We start from the raw sequence: 16,383 nt of genomic DNA on the forward strand, positions 1-16,383 counted from the left end.
CATGTGTGATAAAATTAAGTAGATGCCTTTATGAATGGCATATAGAGAACTACATTAAGGAATAGACCTGGAAAAGTCAAAATTTGTGAACGTGTTATCTACTTGGAGGATGGAGTCATGTGTAGAAGTTCGCGCAAATGATGAAAGTTCTCTCAGCCCCAAAGCACAGGTAATTTTTTGTGCTCGGATTCTTCCCCTTTAATAATGTAGACACAGCTTACGTGATTATAGCCGCGTTAACAACAGCGCGCCAATCGTTTCTGTTTTTAGCTATTTTGCGTCAGTTTGAGATATCAATTGCAGCCAGGTCCTTCTCCACCTGATATCTCTAAAATAGCGGATGTCTTCCTTTTATTCTTTTTGATACTTCGTCGACTTTACTTCTGAATTGCCTACTCAGTTCAAAGTAGTATCTGTTGGCAAGAGTAATCGTATTCTGTGTTGGATTTCGAAACTCACACTGTTGTTGGTGTTGATGCTGGTTCCAAGATACACGAAATTATCTACGACTTCGAAATTATGACCGTCAACAGTGACGTGGGAGCAAAGTCGTGAGTGCGGCAACTGTTTGTATGAAGATAGGGGATATTTCGTCTTACCCTCGTTCACTACCAGACCCATTGGCTTTGCTTCCTTATCCAGTCTGGAGAAAGCAGAACTAACGGCGCGGATATTGGGGATAATAATACCAATATCAAGCAGCTCACGACTTCCGATCTTACACCAAGTATCATCTTGGTAGCCAGAAAACATCCGTTTGAAGGCGAGCTAAAGTGAGAAGGCGCAACAAAGGCTTGTGTGGTGGGTTTGGGACCCACCACTTAAAAAAACTACCAATGAAAAGGAAACAACAGTGCAAGGATTATTTATAAAAATATCTGTCTAAGTCTGGTTAGATTAGGTTAAGTTAGGTTAAGAGGTTTATCTGAAAAGGAATCTTACTTGGACAGCTTAGAACACCGGTCAAATGGAACATAAGACCCCTTCAAATATACAAAGTGATTTGAGCCTATCACAAATTTGTTGAGACGGTCAGTTTTATCTATCAGTTTTTATACCAGTTTCAGTCTTCTGGTTCTTCGGAGATAAACTGCCGAGATTTAACGACCTAAGTTTGCAAGAGCTGGACAATGAAAGAGAAAGTGTCTAGATGTTTCCAACTCACTCTTCTTTATACAACTTTGATAACTTTTATAGAATGTCTATTGGACATCGTTTAGAAAAACCTCTACGATTGCGCAAGACTTTGTTAATGGCAAGCAGTTCAGTGTTCTACTCTTGTCCAAAAGGAATCTGAATCAACCAGGTTTAATAAAATTAATTACATGCTGACCGAGTAGTGCCTAAATAATCCGTACGTGGTACTTTCTTCCTTCTAACCAAATATGTCAGAAATAGTCTAAGTTATATATAAATTAATTTGTTTTCTTAGGAAGTCAGCATAATATCTATGAGCTGTGCTGTAGCAAGTGAACTTTGGCAATTTATCAGTTTCAGTCTAGGTGACTGACTTCACTTCGCTTATCCTTGGCTTTAAATCTACTTACGTGTCTGCGTTCTTACTGTTAGATCTCAGGCAGTTCCTTGTAATTAAATTAATTTTGAGATCACAAAATAATTGCTTACCTTTATTGCTTGCTTATACTTCGCCGCTAAGCCGACATGCAACACATTTTCACGCCAGATTAACCAAATAAGATAAGCGAGCTCGGTACTTAACTATTTGCACTTGGCAAAAGCTCAAATTAAACTCAGACTGCAAACAAATTGCTAAACAGTTAAGGCACCGAAAATGTACCAATGAAAAAAAAACATAAAAGAAAAATAATAATAAAGGTAATGAAAAAGCCAAAAAATAGTCGTGACTGTGATTTATCAATAAATTGGGCTAACCGAACAATTTTTATGAAACACATGGCGTGAATGGGAAATCGAAATAGGAAGTAAAGCACAAAACTCGACAAGGAAAGCCCCGCAGACGCCAACAATTTTCTGCTGAGGTCACACAGTGCGATGGCGCGCAGGAGCGGGGAAAAATTCCGCACAGCTTAAATGGAATGAGCAAAGGCACGTAAGTCACACGAAAACCACAAACGTCACACATTCGTACCTCCACTGAGTATGGTACATATTTCGGAGTGCTTACGTGTAGGTAAAACACGGTGTGACACCAACAAATCAGGCCGCAGCTGTGACGCGTCTGGCAAAGACGTCTTTAGCGGCAAAAACGTGATGTTTACTTAATTAACGCGACTCCGGGAAGTGAGATGCCAGTGTGCTTGCTTTCTTCTTTCGTCTTACGTCTTCCACGTGCTGGCTTCGGAGGAAATATAGGAATTTTTCCGATATGCGTTATTGTTGCATGCCCTTTACGGTTTTGAAGTGGAAACACGCGATTAGTGAACGAGCGCGCGAACAAGCGAGTTGGCGAGCGATTGAAGCGCGATTAATTGTGGCCTCTTTTAGGCCAAGTTTAAAGCGATCAACGCGCAAGACAGCTTCGTATTTCTGTGTGTGTATGTGTAGGCGCGTGTAAGCGGCCTCTTGTTGAGAAAAGTGTCGAGCAACAACGCGCACAACGGAAATTGTGAAGCGTTGCAAGCGTGTAAGGCGCGCTTGTCGTGTGTAGCCAAGCGTGGTGGTGAGCAGCGTGCGCGGTCCATGACAAAGGTCAGCGCTGAAAGGTGAACAGCTGTTTCGCTGCTGCTGTTCACTTTAATTTCGTTTGTTTAACTTGCCGTGAGTTGGTTTTGTAATTTTCTGTCGTTTTTGTTGTGCTCTTGATATTCGGTCTCGATTAAAATGATTTGTTTTTATTTTTTTGTTGTTTTTGTTTTTTGGTTTGTTTGTTTGTATGCTTGTTGCTTCAAAGTGCTGCAAAAGTTCATAATAAAACATGTTAATTATTTCCACAAAGCTAATGGCGCTGCAACAACAACAAGCTGTTATTATGGGTCATTAGATTTATGCCGGCAAAAGATTGCTTTACAGTTAGCAATGAAAAAAACGAGAAAAAGTACAGCAAACCGATACGGCCGATTTCACACTTGATTAAACAATTCGGTGCTGTCTTCAATGCTCTGCCAGCTGCTGCGTTTGTTGTTGTTGCTACAGCTTTTTCACAGCCGCTGTCTGCCGCCAAGCATCGAGGCTTTTTCAGCCTTCGGGTTCTTCTCTGTTTTTGTTATTTTTCTGCATCACCAATGTATTCATTTTCGATCTTGTTGAGATAATGAAGGTGTCAGCTACGCGCTGGAGGTCTCCGCTCATTGCGTTAGTCACAACAGCTCGAACAGCTGTTGCTGTTAATTTCGTTTACTTGCTGCTGTTGTCGCTGTTGTTGTTTTATGTCGCTTTCCGGCTGTTTGGACGACCTTTCGTCGTTGGTTTTTTCTTCCACAGAAAATAAACTTTTTTTGTGCCACATTTATTATACTTTGTTTTTGTTTTTGTTAGTATTTGTTACATTTTCTACGCCGCTTGGTAGCCGCCGTTGAAGAGTTCATGTTCGCTTTAATTGAGAAATTTGTTATAACCATGTAAATATGGCAAGTAGCCTTCGTCTGGTCAAAGCTGCATTGTGTTTGTAACTTACGAAATCATCATTATTATTAGTCTAAGCTAGTGTTGTCTAATTTCCTGTAGAGTTAAAATACTTAAGAAATTTGAGCTCGAACTTACAATTTACGTAATGGTAGGCACACACCCAAACAACTCGCTTACGTCTGCTGCGAAAATGTAAGAAGCTTTAGTTATTATGTAATGCTAGCCACTTCCTGTTTTAATTGTTGTTACTTGTGGTTATTTCTAATTAGCTAGAACACTAATGTGTTTTCTTAAAGCAGATCTTTAATACGAATTGTGAGGAAGAGAGCTTAGCATAAAACTAGAATACTTCTTCTCCTTTGATGGCGTAGACACCGTTTACCCGGTTATGTTCGTGTTTGCAATAAAGCTCCCGTCGTTCTTTTTTTTTATTGCAAGTGAAACCAGGTCCTGCTTCAGCTGGTCTTTAAAACGAAGTGGAGATTTTCCTCTTTCTCTGCTACCCTCGGAGGTTACTTTGTCGACTACTTTCAGAGCTGGAGTGTTTTCATCCTTTCGGATTACTAGAAACTACAGAAATTACAGAAGGCCCTCTTATCCTGACAAAAAGGGTGCTTACAACAAGAAATATATTTATACTTACAGATACCCAAGCGGCTTCGAAAGCACTAAAGTCACTCAGTGTTTTACCAAGGATAGTGAAATAATGCCAAGATTTCTTTGTAGATTTTATCCTATTCCACGATAAACCTGCAATGAGTTCAAGTATACAGATATATTCCGGACAACTGAGAAGCAGAGAACAGAGGCATCACCCTACAATTAGACTCCGGTAAAAGGAGGAATATATGTATGTATGTATATGCTTCTGGCTACTTGTAGATATTTAATCGACAAACATCTTATAAATGCTGAATCTCGTTGGAATCAATTCCTAAGTTGCTCAACAAGTAGGAAAACGTAACATGAATGGAGTATAGGCCGCGCAATCCACTATTAAAATTCAAAAGGCATGTCATAATAACATATCCATATAACGATAGTTAAAAGCTGCCAAGAGGTAAAAGAAACTACACAGGACCTTCTATGAAAATGCTCGTTTTTATATAGGAAAACAATCGCAACTATTGGGCGAGAGTTTCTTAGCGATATCAAGAAAGTTGCTCATATAAAACCTTTTGTACTAACAAAGTTCATCAGGTGGGTCAGAGTGGACATAATTAGAGGACTTTAGTCTCGCTGGGCTCATAATAAGCCTGCTAAAGGCCTAGGTGCGTCATTAGACCTTAAATACTTACTTACTTCTATACTTCCGACTTTTCAGGGTATAAAGATATTTTAGATAGAATACCTTGATCCTTTTCCATTTAATCATCAATCGTATGTCATGACTAGCACATATGGTTTACTACTAAAGATCAAAGACTTCAAATAACCCCACAAGAAGTAGTCTACTGGTATTAAAACACAATTTCTTGAAATAATTGTGACATTGACAGTAACCATCTTCATTTCGAAGGCAATGATTCCACCAAACCTCACATCAAACTGATAATTTAGGTGGATATAATGGTTGTTCAGGAATAATTTATGAATTTACTTCGCAGCAGAATCGACAGTTTTGTTTATTTACCGCACCACTCAAAGGAAAGTGAACCTCATTGGAGAAGAAAAAGTGCACGAAAAGTTGCAATTGGAGAACAATTATTTTGACAATAAGATAGAATAATTTGTAAACGTTGTTCTTGTGTTTATTTTTCCATGGCGAAATTATAAACATGAATACAATGAAATAAATCATATTATGTTTATTGGAAAACCCGGTAGTTGAGTGACAATAACCTATAACAGGCTTAAGTTGAATGAATAGTTTCAGAATTTCAACAAACAATTTCTCAGGAAAGACAAGGAAGGTTTCGCAAATCTGAAGTACAACTGGAGACACAATTAAGAAGATATGTATGTGGAATTATTCAGTGTGGCAATTATGTTGATTTTCCGGTTTAGTTGACAAAGCGGGCAAAACTTTTTCTATGAGAATTTATATTTTTCTCTTAATTGAAGTTAAAAAATAATTTCAAAAATTTCTTAAGATTTTCTGATATACATATTTACTATTTCAAAGCATTTTATTGTGGACTATCTTTTAAATTGGCTCAATACAATTCAGAACACTTCCTGGTATTTAAATGAAAGAGCCAATACATTTGGTTTCTAATATTTTCGAAGAAATAAATTTTGAAAACATTTCCTCGAAAAAGCTCGCCTTTGCCTACAAACCAAAACATATTGCCAATTTAAGCTGCTTTCGAATTACAAAGCGATCATACCCACAAACCATTCTTCACCAACTCAAAACCGAATAATCAAATACATGCTTTTACTTTTACTTTTACCCAAAAGAAACAAAACCATCTCACAGCTCTGTTCTGTGCTTCCTTCATTGGCTTTGCCGCAGAGCAAATCGTTTGGCCCCATTCTAGCATTGAACGCATCACCAGGCATTTGTTACACTCCATTTCTTCAATATTTACCTTCGACCATTTTCGTTAACAAAGCACGCCTCGAGTATCTCATGGCAGCTGGGTAATTGTGCCGCATTGAACGAATGTATCTCAGCCAAACAAAAGTACGGAACAACAAGAAAAACGCTCGTAATACTGGAGCGTTTGTTGGCCTGCGACGAAGCAATTACCATGGGACAATCGCTTTTCGCTCAGTCAGCAAAATAAAACGAGTCGATTAATTAGACGCGATTGTAAATTTTTGGGGGCAGATGAGCAACAACAGCAGCAACAATGTGGCGGTGGCGAAATGAAGCGATCGATGCAAAAGAAAAAGCACGAAAGCCACAATTATTGCGAAAAACAGGAAAAAGAAACAAATAATGAAGAATAAAGTGCAAACAAAACCATTTTCAAGCGAAAAGTAGCAAAACAAAAGCTGCACCAAATCGGACGAGCTGTGCCAATGAAGCAAAACGAAAACGTAAGATGGCTCAAAGCTATCACTTATATGTATATGTATGTGTATAATAATGTATATATGTATATATACATCTATATGTGTAGATTCTGTTACAAATACAATATATGCTTATGTACACGTGTGTGTTTGTTGCTCTGGTGAAGGGCAAAGCGCAAATACCATTTCAATTCACATAAAATGAAGAAGCATTTCGCCCCAAAGACTTCTGAAGCTGCTACATTCCAATGTACTGTTACATTTACGTTAATAATAGCCTGAGAAAATTCGTCCGTCCCATAAGCAAACAAATACAATACAAGCACACGCACACACATATGCACGCGTAGGCTCTGCAGGCTTTGTGGCTGGCGTAGCGCTTAGTGCAGACTGCTTATTTGAGCTTTGCTTTGATTTAATATTTTTGTGGTTTTTGTTTTTCGCCATTGGCATTTATTTTAATCTTCATTTCTCTTTTTGCCGCCGCAAAATTTTTGAGTAAAGCGCACTTCAGAGGAAAACAAGCGCCAAGGTGAAGCAAGATAATTAGGGCTAAATGCCTAATTAGGGTGGGCATTTCAAACTTATTTTGGTATTATTTTGGGTATTTTTCATAATATTTGTGCTGGAATATTATGCTAATAGTGTTGCCACATTTATCTAAAAATAGTAAACTACTATTTTATTTATATAATTTTTCATTCGAAAATTCTAACTTCCTTGGACTTTATAGCAGATCTTACGTATCTTGGAGTTTGTCAAATAGTCTGGCAGCTTTTTCTCTGACCATATATAAACCTGCAAGAGAGTTGTGGGTATGTAGGCGCCGTTAGAGGAGTGAATCGATCAAAGCTTGGAGAGAATGTTGGTGGAGAAGTATATTGTCAGGAACTCTCTATCAACTTCAGTTTCAGACTAACTGACTATTGCAGTGTGTTTCAAGCCTGCTGCCATTAGGTAGGCAAGGTTCGATTAGATGACTGATCCCTCACCATGGCGGAGGGATCGCACTTAGACTGTTACGTATGTATGCCTCCAGTTGTTAGACAAAGCACCATGAATCTATCACAAATCTACATTGACGTATTATTTTTATTTTCGCTACTCCATCTGGATGTCTGAATATATGAGATCCGACTTATTTTTGTTTTGCACTACGAGGTACAAGGAAGACATTCGACGATGAAAATAAGATAATTCTATTTCATAAATTTAACTGCTATCCGGTAAGATATTTAATCTAACTGCTGAAGCTTCCTGACAGAGAGAGTGCCCCGAAAATCCTGTGATTTACTCTTGGCCAGATACACCTTGCGTCTACACATCTGCTAATAGTCGGTAAGTGCTTGGTGAGCTGGTCTGAATCCTAAGAGTCCAGTAGTGAACCACAAGAAGTCAACAAGGCTCCCACCGGATCCCATTCCCATGTAATTGCTAGCTAAGTGTCAATCAAAATCATCACTTTTACAGTTTCCTGCTATATCGCTGTGATCAGGCACCTAAACCAGTCTGATCTTAAAATATATCGATGCTAGGGTATCTTTTCAGTGGTCGCACTGAGACTGTGCGCACAATAATCGAACTCATGGCTAATATCGCTGTTCTACCATGCGCTCCGAAGCAGTGGATCTCTTTAATATTCTTTCTTTATTAGCAGACAACGCTTACGCGGTTATAGTCGAGTTTACTACGGAGCGCCAGTCGTTCTTCCTTTAAAGTCGTGGAGCCAATGTTGCATTTATAGCGGCAGCTCCGCTTGGAAGACGCTTCAGTGGTCAGAAGGCAAGAACTGGTGCTGGTGGAAAGTTCAGGATATGTGCATACTTCTCCACCAACCTTGGAGGCTTTAATCCCCCGGAAACAAACTCACTGCCCTCTCCTGCAGCAAGTTCTTCCCTCCCTCGAAAGTGTATGAGCAGAGAAACGACTGCAATGGTTGGGCTCAGCGCCCTGGCAAAATAAATATTTTGGATTGATTAAGTACTCAGTTTCTCTGAGTTTGAGAGCAGCTTTCGGGGCATACAACTGCTGCTATATTATGTTTATTTTCCTGTAATTAAAAATTTGTATAGCAAGAGTTATGACAAAAAGTTTGATAGCATTCTTGGCTGTGAACTTAATTGGCTAAATATCAATGAAAGTGGCTCAAATTGTGATCTTCTTAAGGTGCAACAATTTTTTAAATAAATTTTTAAAATATGTCCTTATCGATTTTTAGTCTTTTATTCTAATTTGCAGTTAATTAATATCAAATTTCAATTCTTTTATTGCAGATTCAAAGGATTTAATGTAAAGGCGCATAAAAATTATCGGTGAGTTTCCTGGTAGTGTGTAAAGTTATTAATAATTAATTTATTAAATATATATTTGGGCTTAATGAGGAAGAATACCTAATCTAAAATTTTTTATTTTGTAGAAAAAACATAAAAAATTATAATATTATATAATTATTAATTACCAAAAGCAAAAACTCCACAAAAAAAATAAAAATTTAAAATAGGGAGTTTGGGGTGAAAGACCTACGGGAAAAGTATTTTCTCGACGATCGCTGTTCTAGTAGTTGACTAGGATCGTTATCAAATTCATATCAATAAAAATGTCAAAAAGAAAAACTGTTTTCGGTTAAAATTCCAGTTAATCACAGCTAACTTACTTATGCACTTCTTTATTTACAGCATAAAATATATTGCACAGCTCTTTTGCAAGAAAATTGAATATAAATAATTTGCCAATTTCCGGCAAAGCCTCGATTTATTGGCATTACGTCAATGTGAACATAAATGACGAAAGTTTACATAGTTGACATACATACATACATAACTACATGCACACATACATATATACACGAATATACTATACACTGAAAATGCGACCTTTTTTAGAGTAGCCCCACTGAGGTTGTTAAGAGATTTTCATAAAATGTTTGCATACCTGCAGGCGCTCAACCGTTCAATATGTACAGGAGCTGTCTCCGCTTACTCCCCACAGTGCAATATTTCATACACATTGAAAACTTAATGATTTTTACTCTAAAGGTGCGTAAGCGTGTGAGAGTACCAAAAACACTGCATACTTTTGTGCGCTTAAGCGGGATTTTTCATGTTATGCTTTGTTCCGGTCGCTGTGAGCAAATTGGAAAAGGCTCTGCTTTTCGAGTCATCAGACACAGCGAGGGTCTATATGATTTTTGGCAGTTTTACGACTACTTCGTTTACTTGCTTTACTTTTTTGTGCTTTAACCTTTTTGTGACAATTTTTTTATATATATTTTTTTTTTGCATAAAAATGCCTTCATTAAAAAGCACATCCGATTGTGTTTGCGCCCGCCAGCCAGCCAGCCAATAAAATTTTGTCCACCGTCGCCATTCACCTGTTGACACGCGTGCGGCTGTGGTGCAGGTCACATTGTAACCCCAACGTCTGTAAACATGCTCGTACATGCATATTTACATGTATTGTTGTTTGTTGTATTGTTGCATACACTCTGTTTTTCCATGCGACATTCCGTTGTAAAAATATTTCGCATGCTTTGTTGAGAGTTTTTTGAGTAGCGTGTAAATATTGATTCGATTTGCCTTTGGCGAAAGAATTTAACTCAATGAAAATTGCGAAATTAAAACCAATAACCGTCGATGGTTAGCACAAAGGAAATATTTTAATTGCAGTTGACAAAGTAAATCGAGACAAAAGAGAATGTGTTTGTGTCAATACAGACGGATTTTTTGCTTGCTATTATTAACTTTTTTAAATAAAAATATTTGTATAAAAATTAAGTGAATATTGTTTTTGAAATTTTGGTTATATCAACAAATAAATGATTGATTAAATAAAGGGTGATCCGTTTCGAGGTTCTCTGCTTTTTTAAAGAAAAAAGAAAAATCACTTCATTTATGTATATTCGTGAAATTTTGGGTATATATTTTTGAACACCACGGTCGTCAAAAGGTTTGAAATTGCCTCTCCGTCATCCTATGGTGCGGTGAATCATTGCCAATATTGGAAAAGGTGATTCAGTTTTATCAAAAACACAAGTTTACGAGTGGTACAAGGCCTTCAAAGACCCTCGAAAGATCGGTGAAGACATGACTCGTTGTGGACGATCTGTTCATCTGATGAAAGTATTAAAAAACTAAAGGATATGGATCTCTCGACAGTCTGGTCAAATGGTTTCGGTGGATATTTTGGATATGAAACGCGTTCTTGATCGACTCGTCCTGAAAAGTTGAATTTTTTCCAAAATATACGATTGCGATCGAAGTTAGAGCCAAGAATCCAATGAATACCCTCTATCAACCCCCATATTTACCAGATTTGGCCTCGTATGATTTTTTCTTGTTCTCCAAATAGAAATTGCCGCTCCATAGAACCCATTTTTCAGTCGATCGAAGAGATAAAACGAAGTCCGCTGAAGAAGCTGAAGGCCATCCCAAAAAGTGTTTATGAAAAGTGTTTCGAGGACTGCACAAATCGTTGCCATAAGTATATTACATCTGGGAGGATTTATTTTGAAGGCGACAAAATAAATGTTTTTAAATAATTGAATTATTTCGTTTTACAACTAACATATACTTTATTGTCACAATATGTATATAAATAATAATAATATAAGAATTACTCGACGGTTTATTTGCGACAACATGGCGGTTTCCCAAAAGGTAATTCTTTGTGAAAAATTGACATTTCAGATCGACTTCAACTATTGAAATTGTTTCAAAAAATATTATTCCTTCCATCATTATCAAATAGATGTAAGAAGATCGTGTGAAAATTTCAAGTCGTTCGGTTAAGGAGATTTTTCTCGTACATTCATAAGTAGATTTAAAGTCTTAATATCTTAACTATCGCGATCAGCTTCTTGTTTGGCTTTCAAAAATCATTTTTTTATTATATTTTTAACCACAAAAGCTTTCATTAACATCCACTGGCTTCATCGTCTTCAAAACTGTTTCAAGCCATTGACCACTAGAATCATCTTTAATACTAGACTAATACTAAAAGATAGGTTAGATGGTTTATCAAAGATAGTACGTGAACTGCTATATGTAGTCCTTTTTGAAGCTATAGAAAAGAAAAATTCCTGTGTTCGAACTTATAACTTCATAACTTATAAAGCGCTTAGTAGGAAATAAAAATTTGCACACACTTTTAATTTTCACTCCCGCCGGTTTAGGGTGATGTCTGAAGATATGCGCTTCCAAGTGTCTTGACCTCCCAAACACGGGACAGTCAGGAAGGAAGTGTAGAGTTGTTTCGATCTCGTATTCTTCTATACAGCTTCTGCAGATGACGTCTGAGAAGATTCCCGACTCACTGAAATCATAGCGTTCATTCTGACATATATATTCTTTGCTTTCTTCGCTTCTTTGTTGAAATATGAATTTTGAAATAAATTGAGGAAATGTGTATGTGAATCGATCATAATATAACTTGAGAGATATTTTTTCTTGTCAAAAGTGCGCTTTGAGCATCGAATTTTGTTTTCGACGATAGATAATTACTCTTAGAAAAATTTATTACATTCTTTATCTGTTAAACAAATACATGAGTAAAGACGACAGACGATACCATCTATCAAATAATATTATTTGATTAATAAATTCAAATATGAACGCTTTTTTGCTTTTAGTATAGCTTTCCCTTTCTGTCTCTCTCCACACTCTTTAACTTCACAGCAATAAAATACCATTACACCTTCCTTGAGCGTCCTAGATTTGCATCGATTTCGTTAGCTTCTGTATTTCTTAGAAATTCCATGAAATAATTTTTCAGAAACATTGAAAATTAATTGAAAACAAATTGAAAAAAGTTCTTAAATTATATCAAATGTTTTTTCATTTAGAAATATACATGCAAACGCGCCCCTGCAGTGCAAAAATTCAATTAAAATTGCTACAAAGAAATTTCGAAAGCAAAAGATAGCAAAGATTGAGAAGATAAAGCAATATAAACACATATATGTAGGTACATACATGCAGATGCTGTAACAGTAATCATTTCCACTTGAAGCGATTGCAACAGAACTCAACTATTTTACTATTTTACATATGTACAAACACATACTTACACCGACGTTGACTACATCCGTAGCTTACAGATTTTATGACCCGAAGCATCTAGCACAATTGTGTATGAGTGTGTGCACGTATGTGTTATGCACATCCGTATAATCTGCAATTGAAATAGTTTAATTTTAGAATCGACCTTGACAATCTCGACGAACTAAAATAGTAAAAACTGACCTTCCCCAGCCACATTTCGTTTGACTGGCATGACCATTTTACCCATACTCACAGCGCTGTGTGTGTTTGCAGGTGTGTGTGCGTTTGTCTAGCTGACGATGCCACAGTTGGCTTTTCAATTTCATTGCTGGCGCAGATAAGTATCTGAGTGTGTGTTAGTATGTGAACACCTTTTAATGATTTTTTAATATTTTTAAGCATTTTCGTGACTGCACTAAATGCTAGACTCGCCCGTTCAACTTAGTACCTGCACAATATTTGGCATTACATACTTTTCGTCCAAAATAAACCTTTTGCTTTGGTATTTATATATGTGTGTGTTCGCAATTTTAAGTGCCTCGCCGCTCAATGGCGAAAATAATTGATGCGATTGAGTCGGCCAAACGGATGTACGGTCGGTTATACAGCCGACAAAAATGGCAACGAAGCTTCATAAAACACCAGCCGGAGAGCAATAAAATTAATAGGCGTAACAACATCAGCACAACAGATCCAAATCACCGGAATTATAGTTACAGACATTAAAAGTAAATATGAGGCAAACAAAAAGATAAAGATATAAATAAATAATTATTTTTTAGAGAGAAAAACAGAATGTTAGTTTGGTTTGAGGTCGCTGAGGCAATTGCTGTGCGTATGAGAAATACAATTATACAGACTCTGTAATATCTGGTTTATGAAAATATAAAAGATAGTAAAATGGTTGAATTTAACTTTTTAGAATCGTCTAAAGGTAACCTTTCAAATCCTGCATTCTTCTGCATTTAGAATTTGCAAATACTGCCATTGAAAATGTATCGAAAGCTATTTTCTTAGATTTTCTTCATTTAGTGATTATAATAATAAGCTCGAAATTGAATGAAGGAATATATCGATATATTGAAAACACAAAGACTAAAAAAATAGAAATCAAAACTAGACCTTTTGATGTATGGGCTTCCATTAGCACCATTAATCATTCGCCTAGTACCACCAGAGGCGAGGCAATCATCTAGAGATCCCCACTACGAACACCGAAGCGTTAGAAAATTTCAGCTTTCAATGCGATTGTGCTTATTCTTCTTCTAAGTTCAGGTATTGAAAGTTTTAAAACAAAAGGTCTTCACCTTTTAATGCTTATTTGAAAAAGTTGTAATAATTTTGCCCCAAATAGTTTCAGGTAAGTATGACAGCTGATAGAGCTGATGTCTGCAGTTAGTTAAGTCAAATTCATATGAAGTAATGTATGATGGATAGCATCCTATCCTTATATTGTGTTTGGAACAAAAGTGACAGTTGATAGATTACAAAGGATGACAGTATAAAAAGAAGACAGCAATATGACAACTGACAGTAAAAATGACAGGCGAGTGATGTCAAAAGAGGTGAAGAACGACCGGCGCGCTTTTGTAAGCTCGACTATAACCTCGATTAAGCCAATAAAGAGGAATAAAGATGTCGAATTTTTTATTTTTTTAGATTATTATTATTATATTTATATTTAATATGACAAGTGACAAGTAATATATATTATGAGAAATTGTTATTAGTTTTTGAATAATTTAGTATAGTAAATATAATATTGAATAGAACTTTAACGTAAAAAATAGTGTGTAGAAAAACAAAAAGTAGATACCATTATGTAAAGAATAGAGAATACTGGACAATTTAGTTTGAAGAACTTTCTATAAAGAGTATTTTTTATAGTAAGGGGAGCGTCAAAAGCCGGAGTGCGGAACTTTTTCGTCTAAACCTAACCTTCTCCCAACTCGTGTCTCTCCCACAGAACCATCTGATTAAGTATTACTTCATTAGAAAGAGTAGGTATGTAAGAGTATATCGTATACTTATTTGTATATATAGCGACTTATAACTCACGTTAACTGAAAAAAGCCGATGTAGTCAGTTTTTTGTTAAATGAACTTGGATTACCACTTGATCAAATTTGATCCGGACTGTCGCTAAACTCCACTTTTATGTATTATATTTTTGTACAGTATAGTTTTGTTTTTTCGGTTTCGACTCATTTTTGGAGCACCGTGCACTAGATTGTTGGACAATTTCGTCTCAACCCATGGCTCGTCGTCAATAATAATGGGTTTGATGACTGTAGAGTCTCAGCTAAGTTGTCAAGCCACATTTTTGTCACTTTTAATTGAAGACATTGTAATAAAATTGTCAGGCCATTTGGTATAGGCCGAACGAAAAAGGCTATATAAAACTAACCAAAATTAGTTGAGTCGATCCATAAGAGCTGTTGTGCGTTCTTTGCGGCTTCTGTTCGGTCTGAAGCTTCTAATATAGAACCGGCCATTAATATCTATCAGAGATGCTGAGATTATCTGATATATTTCTGATACCATACACGACTTTAACTTCTACGATGTTATCGATGTTATTATTTCTTCTATGGTAAAAATCGCAGGATCAATATTCGAGATATAAACAAACAGCTGACAAACACATACTAATAAACACATGGAGCTCAAACGTCATACGAATAGAACCAAAAACAAAGACTGTAACCGTCTAGTGAAAAGCTTTTTATCCATTCGGCTTGTGCGCGCAGTTTACATGGACCAGTTCGGGTCAAACTTGATCGCAATAGAATTGAAAGAGAAATCAATCATTTGTGACCTACAAATTCTACTTGATGAATATGAGACGAACATTTCAGAATTTTAATATATGACAACATGTTTGCAGTCATGTTAAGTACTCCATGAGACACAAGTGATTTCTGTAATGTTAAATGAACACAAGACGAAATATATTGATGTGATATGCAAAAATAGGCATTGACCTTCTTAAGCCACTTATAGCTCTATTAATAATCATATTTATCACATCAATATACACAGTTTGACAGCTGACGTCCAGCAGCTGATTGATGGATGATGACAGGCGAGAATTGAGCGTTGCTAGACCAAATCACTATTTTCCCTCCAGCATTCCGTCTAAATTATACACCTTAGCACATTTTGCACACACGCGTACGAACTTTTTTGCACAAAAACAATTTGCGAAGCTATTTTCGCACGTGTGTGGCCTCTGGCTGGCGTAAGTGAGCGAGCTTTTAACTACACAGCTATATTATTGTCACGCAATTAAACGCACAAGCGGAGCTATAAAGTACGGCAGTGGCTATATGAGCAAACGTATATCTGTGAGTTGAAAAAAGTGCGTTGCGTTGAGTATCTGGGTATCTGTGTAAGTGCTGGCAAGCTTGGAAGCCATAAATCCAATTACGCATGGATACCCGAAAATAAAAATCAAATACAAGTGAAGCGCACAATAAAAAGGCTCGGGGTTCTGGTAGCCAAAAAAGAGCTGCTGCTTTATGAGCACAATGGTATTTCATAATTTGATGACGCACAGCACACATGGTGCCCGGCGTTGACTACCTTTTTCATCTACTCCATTCCACTACAAAAACGTTTGGCACAAACACACAAAGGAATGAAATTGCCAGCGATAATAGCTGCTAAAGCGTGACAAAAGCGAGTGAATTATAAATAAAGTGTGAGCGCTGTGTGCCCGAATGCAGTGCAAATAGCAACAAAATGAGTACTTTATGGCCGGCAAGGGTACTGTGTGTGGTTGGCAACGGAACCGGAAGTACATGTGGTTTTAGAGTGCAACAATAACAATGACG

The 16,383-nt window shown here is 36.8% G+C and overlaps 1 protein-coding gene across 3 annotated transcripts in view; it reads left to right on the plus strand.

Annotated features, from left to right (window-relative positions):
* Positions 1-16,383, plus strand: part of LOC105232376 (uncharacterized) — a 139,364-nt gene that overhangs the window by 32,262 nt on the left and 90,719 nt on the right. For all 3 annotated transcript variants that reach the window (XM_049460732.1, XM_049460743.1, XM_049460737.1), the window contains one exon: positions 8,784-8,822. The gene's annotated coding sequence lies outside the window, so the exon portion shown is untranslated. The remainder of the gene's footprint in view (positions 1-8,783; positions 8,823-16,383) is intronic.

This window comes from Bactrocera dorsalis, chromosome 1 (genome assembly GCF_023373825.1).
Source record: "Bactrocera dorsalis isolate Fly_Bdor chromosome 1, ASM2337382v1, whole genome shotgun sequence".
Lineage (NCBI taxonomy): Eukaryota > Metazoa > Arthropoda > Insecta > Diptera > Tephritidae > Bactrocera > Bactrocera dorsalis.